Below are 6,000 nucleotides of genomic sequence, written 5' to 3'. Positions count from 1 at the left end.
ATTTATTCTAGCCTCGTACATGAGATGGTAGCTGCGGAGTGCAGTAATCATGTACTTTATTCGGTAATGTACCAAATGCAAGTTACCGGTCTCTGAGCGTCATGTTGATCACGAAGTGAAACGCTAGTTGGACTTGATGAGGTTTCTGGTTTTAAGACAGTTAATTAGTACTATTTGTCTGCGATGCCACCATTCTATGATTAACATAGGAGGAAACACTGTAATACCTTTGTTGGTAATTAAATGAGGTAAGCTAACGTTATTCATAATATTGCCGTGACAGATTTACAACAAGGAGGTAGAGCAGGGGTTTCTGATCTAGAGGACCCGGGTTCGATCCCAACTTGGTGCGCTACTGCCCGTTGGTGAGACATTCATCCTCATTACAAGGTTCTTCGGAAAGGACCTTAAGCCGTCCGTCCTCTTGTTGCTTACAACTTATACTTTCTCAGCATTCAGGTAAGAGATCACAAACACAAAAATCAACAACACGGAATTTATTAAAATGCAAATGTCCCAAAGTTGCCTATTGAAATCAAAGTTTGTATTTGATTTCAATTTGTGTTCTGCAAAGTATGGCAGGACATTAAGCTGCAATCAAAACATCATTTTCCATAAACGAGGGGTGTTTTATGAGGATTCCCTAGTAGAACTGATGAATGTTGCTATTTAATACTTGGCCTTGCCACTGAACTTCTATGGTTTACATTTTTTTAGTAAAGACTGTAATAGTTTTGCTGCCAATTAACTTGGGTAAACTTACGGCATTCACAATATTGCGCTGACGTTATAACACGGAAATTAACAAAATGCAAATCTCTGAAAAGTTGTCTGTTCAGATTTCATACATTATAATTTTAGTTTTGTAAAATGGGGCAGGCCATTAAGCTGAGATTAAATTTCCTTTAAAAAGGACAGAAGATGATGATGGTATAGGGGATGTGTGATATATTTTTTAAACTGTTTATGAAAACTGTATATGATTCAGTGATCCAATCCTTAGTATATAAGTGTAGTATAGGGGTTTGGGTTGTCTAGATAGTGTATGCTCTTCATAAACGTATGGACCGGGAATACCTTAACAATGAAGTAATGGGGGCGGGGGGGGGGGGGCACGTCCTCCCTAATTGGGTGGTCAAAAAATAAACTGAGGGAGAAAGAAAGAGAAATGAAGTATGGAAAGAAGACGAAATTGTTGTACATTACATTTTATTATTAGAAGTAGGCTATAAATGGGTGATTTTTGGTTTTACTGTGGCAACAGTTTTTTTTGTATTCCTTTTACCTTATCTTTGAAAGGAAATGACAATATTTTTTTGTCTCGGGTCCGAGAAAAAGTGTGCCGGGTCAAACCTAGTAGACCGGCCAAACGTCAAAAAGTGCTCTAGACAAGTAATCGATGGCAAAATTTGTTAATGCTTGGCATCCCAGCTAAAAGTCTTGCAAAAATACCCAGGAATAGCGTACGGCCGGATGCCAAGCGCACTTTTGCGTGATATTTGACGAATTATTATCATATATTTGATTATCTTTGATATGCAGTTATTTTTGTTTAGAGTTTCAAATTATAAATGTCATGAATATGCATTTCAAATTTTAATATTACACGCACACATATGGCCCAGTGAAACATAAAACCGCGATTTCCTCAAAATAAAAGTTTGTGAAAACTATCGATAGTTTGAAGTTTTTTACGCAACTTAATTTATCCGATTTAAATTCGTTTATCCATTGAATGTATAGTAAATGTCCTATTGCCACAAATACGAAAAGAATTTTCAAGTAAGATGGAAGATATCTCATTTCATGTTATCTGGAAGGAGACAATGTGCATTATACCAAGTGCGCATTTTGAAAGAAAAATTGAAAACACCGTACATTATGTGCATAATTACATGTATAAGTACATAATAAAGCGAGTTTTTATACTTTTGATACCACAATTTGTCAATTCTTTGCATCAAAAACTAAAAGCTTGCGGAAATACTGTGGAATACCATACGGGCGGATGCCAAGTGCACGGTTGCGTGAAAGTATCATTTTTAGTGTAAAATCTGAAAGAATGTCGAAAATAAAGCATTTTGATATTTTGACGGGATTTGTAAGAAATGTTGATTTCCTTTGATTTGGAGTTTCAAATTATAAGTCTACTAAATATGCATTTCATTTTGGAATATTACACACACATATTTGGCACTATGAAATAGTGTCACGCATTTTGGTTGATGTTCGATATTCTCATATCATGTTTATGTATACATTTTCATTCTTATGCTTTAATTGGTGTTTAATATATTAACTTGCATTCTAATCATTTGTGTACTGAATGTCTTGCTAAGATCAATTGTGAATGTCACTTTCAACATGCCCAGTAACCTGCACACAGCCAAGCCCTCTCTTGTACTGTAATCTAACTCGCTCAGGGTCAAATCTGTATTCTCCTCATTTGGCTTTCCTTCGTCTTTCAGAAATTGCTAACAGTGTATCTTCCTTCTTTGCGACCTTGCATCTACTTTCAGAAGTTTACTCTCCTCACATTCTCTTTCCAGTGACTTTCAACCCTCCTCATTTCATCTTTCTGGTGACTTTCAACCCTCCTCACTTCTCCTTCTAGTAACTTTCATCCCTCATCTTTTTCCGTTTCCAGTGACTTTCAAACCTGTGTAGTTCTCTTTAACCTTGCGACTACTACAATCAGCCCCGTGGTTTGGTCTTTGAAAACACAAAAACAAAATCACAACGAGAAAAAACGTGCTGTGATTTCGTTTTTGTATATCAAAAACAGAATATTGAAATCAAAAATACTTTTGGGCTCTTTCTGATTTCTCATTCTTTATTTGTGTTTTCATGTATCAAAAACAAACTCAGAACACGCTTTTTCTCTCCGTGATTCTGTATTCGGACGATCGCTGATTCGGACAATTTTTGATTTGCTCTTCGTTCATCAATATTAAAGAGCGCCATCTACGTCAACAAAATGTTTAAAGCGCCATGTTTCATAATTATCTTGATAGAAATCAAAAAATAAACCACCGTTCTAGCATACATACTGGCAAGCTATGGGTGTCAATCTGTATTCATGGTTGGGGGCTGTTTTGTTCTCTTGTGAGGGATCTTTTTTTTTTTTTTTTTGACGTATTTTATTTCATTATTTTTTTAGGTTGGGCGGAGGTCAGTGGCGTAATGAGACTAAAGTTTTCAGCGCAAGACACGAAAAAAGGGCAAAATAAATTTTAAATTAAGTGCGTGAGGGAAGCGATCGAGCCAAAAATATTTTTTTAAATATATAAATCAATTTGTTATGACAGATTTTGTCATGATATTTAAACCATATGTCAAAATCATTTGCAAAAAATTGATTTATCTATCTAAAAGGCTATATTTTGGCTCGGTCGCTTCCCTCGCAAACAGCATTTGAAAAGCAATTTAGCCCTTTATGTCATGTCTTTCCCCGAAAATTTTAGTCTCATTACGCCTCTGACCCCTATTGTTATATGAATATTCATGAGCTATCGATCGGGTCTTTTGCAGGCCGGTATGGTAGTATTCTTGTGTCAAGGCTCTTTACTGCCTGCAAATGTGTTATAAGGAGATATATACACTACTCAAAAAAAGTTAAGGACCACTTTTTAAAACGTACATAAAGATTTTATACAAGGTGTTTTATTTCTGGAAATACCTCAGTACAACTGTCCTAAATGTCCTTAAACACGCTGTAATCAATTTCACGCATGGGTGGTTTCAGTTGTTGCACAATGTCTCTCGCATCACTGCACATCCTGAAAAGTGGGCCCCGAGGGGTATCAGCTACCGACATGAAGTGGTAAAACGAATGTCTGAGTGTCTTTCAGGCAGTTCAGTAACGAGTGTGACCACCTCCTGCAGCAATAACGGCTTCACAGCGCTGTCTCATGGAGCTGATGAGGCGATTGATGTCTCTGACGTCCAGTGCATCCCATGCAGCCTCCAGAGCCACACCCAGCTGCTGCAGTCCAAGTGGATGGGCTTCGAGCTGCTCGAGACTCCTCCCCATCATGTCCCAGACGTGCTCTATCGGGTTTAAGTCCGGGGACCTCGCTGGCCACTCCATACGCTCAATCCCCTGGCCCTCAAGGAACTCGGTCACCACCCTAGCTCGGTGGGCACGGGCATTGTCATCCATGAAAATGATGTTTTGTCCCACATTTTCTGCAAATGGCACCACTATAGGTTCAAGGACCTCATCCCTGTACCTCACTCCTGCCATTGCTCCCCCTGGGACCACGTAGAGACGAGTACGGTTGGCGTAGGTGATGCCTCCCCACACCATGACGCTGCCTCCCCCATAACGGTCATGTTCTGCAATACAGGGGTCTGCAAATCTCTCTCCTGGTCGCCTCCAGACTCTCGAGCGTCCATCATTGTGGTCAAGGGAAAATCTGCTCTCATCTGTGAACAGAACAGAAATAGTAAAACTCTTTTCATGATCAAAAGATTATCCAAAACTTACTTTCTTGACAGATTATGATTATTTTCCTTCAATATGTATTTTAAGTTGATGTATTTGCATTTAAGTTGATGACCTACTCAGAATTTATGTTTAGTATGTGCATATGTGGGTGAATGTGATTATGTGTGGGTGTGTGTCTGTAACAGTTTTCCATTCTATTTTTAGCATCTTAACCTTATATATATATATATATATTGTCTCTCCTTTTGTATCTTGTAGATTAGTATATATCCTTTGTTGTATGTTAATAATCATAAGTATTTCAGGGCCCTACTCACAAGCTTTGCTTTTAAAGTGATTGAAGATTATATTGAAGGTGGTCTTAAATTCCCGAAATTAAAATGAATGATAGAGACACAGCTGGTTAAGTGGATTCAGAGATACTATACAGAATCGGATCATAATTGGAAATTGTTCTTTGACCATTATTTGGTGGAAAATTGATTTTTATGAGTAATTATTTTGTAAGCCAGTTGAATTCTCTTGGAATTCCCTTATTTTATCATAACTTGCTGTTAGCATGGTCCAAGACAAAGGAGCCTAATCAATTTGTTGATGATCAAGGAACCCAAGCAAGTGTACTTAGTCAAATTGTTTGGAATAATCAATATATTCTTATTGATAATAAATCAGTATACTGTAAGGCCTTTCATGAGGCAGGTCTATGTTATGTATATCAACTTTTTGATCTACATGGAAACACAGTACAATTTAATTTTTGGAAAGCAAGATGAGTACCACATAAATATTACATGATATATTTGGCAATAGTATCACTAGTCAGGAAGAAATGGGGAAGTTTATTTAATCAATTATTGATACAAATGTTCTTGGAGAAAATAGATTATAAACATGATCAGTCCGTCCTTTTGACAGTAGAAATTCAAAAACTAAAAACTAGAAAAAATTGTGTTGATTTAGTGAGGAAATTAAAACATGGACCTGTCTGTGAGCCCCTATTTTCCACTAAATATGGGATATAGGAGGACGAATGGCCACAAATGTATCTACTCCCATTTAAATGCACAATAGAAGTTAAAATGAGAGTCTTCCAGTTTAAAATTTTGCATAATATTCTCTACACCAATGAGAGACTATTTAAAATGAAGCAAGTTCAGACAGAACTTTGCACATTGTGCAAGACCTCTGTTGAAACTCCTTTACATCTTTTTTATGAATGTAAGGTTGCTGAAGATTTAAGACGTGCTTTTGTTGATAAAATTGGTCTGAAGCTATCTGTTAGATACGAGGATCTATCTAGGAAAATAATGATGTTTGGATTCATAAAGGATTGGAAGGGACCACATAAAACGTTACTGAATCACTTAATTATCTTATTGAAGAGATACATTTATATTCAGAAATGCAGGGATTTAGTAGTAAGATTCATAGGTTTTGAAGCATTCATTTGCAAAATCAGACAAATAGAATTGGTAATTGCTATTAAAGCACAAAGAAAACATGCACTTTAGAAAATGGTCCCCTATTGAGAATTTATTTTAATTATCCAT

At 36.8% G+C, this 6,000-nt stretch overlaps 1 protein-coding gene across 1 annotated transcript in view; it reads left to right on the top strand.

Annotated features, from left to right (window-relative positions):
- Positions 1 to 282: 282 nt before the first annotated feature.
- LOC135155316 (uncharacterized) overlaps positions 283 to 6,000 on the top strand; it is a 30,935-nt gene continuing 25,217 nt past the window's right edge. Inside the window, exon 1 of the mRNA XM_064104271.1 lies at positions 283 to 459. The gene's annotated coding sequence lies outside the window, so the exon portion shown is untranslated. The remainder of the gene's footprint in view (positions 460 to 6,000) is intronic.

Source organism: Lytechinus pictus, chromosome 8 (assembly GCF_037042905.1).
Source record: "Lytechinus pictus isolate F3 Inbred chromosome 8, Lp3.0, whole genome shotgun sequence".
Classification (NCBI taxonomy): domain Eukaryota; kingdom Metazoa; phylum Echinodermata; class Echinoidea; order Temnopleuroida; family Toxopneustidae; genus Lytechinus; species Lytechinus pictus.
Note: the sequence above shows the minus strand (reverse complement) of the source record. Positions and strands in the feature narration are given on the sequence as shown.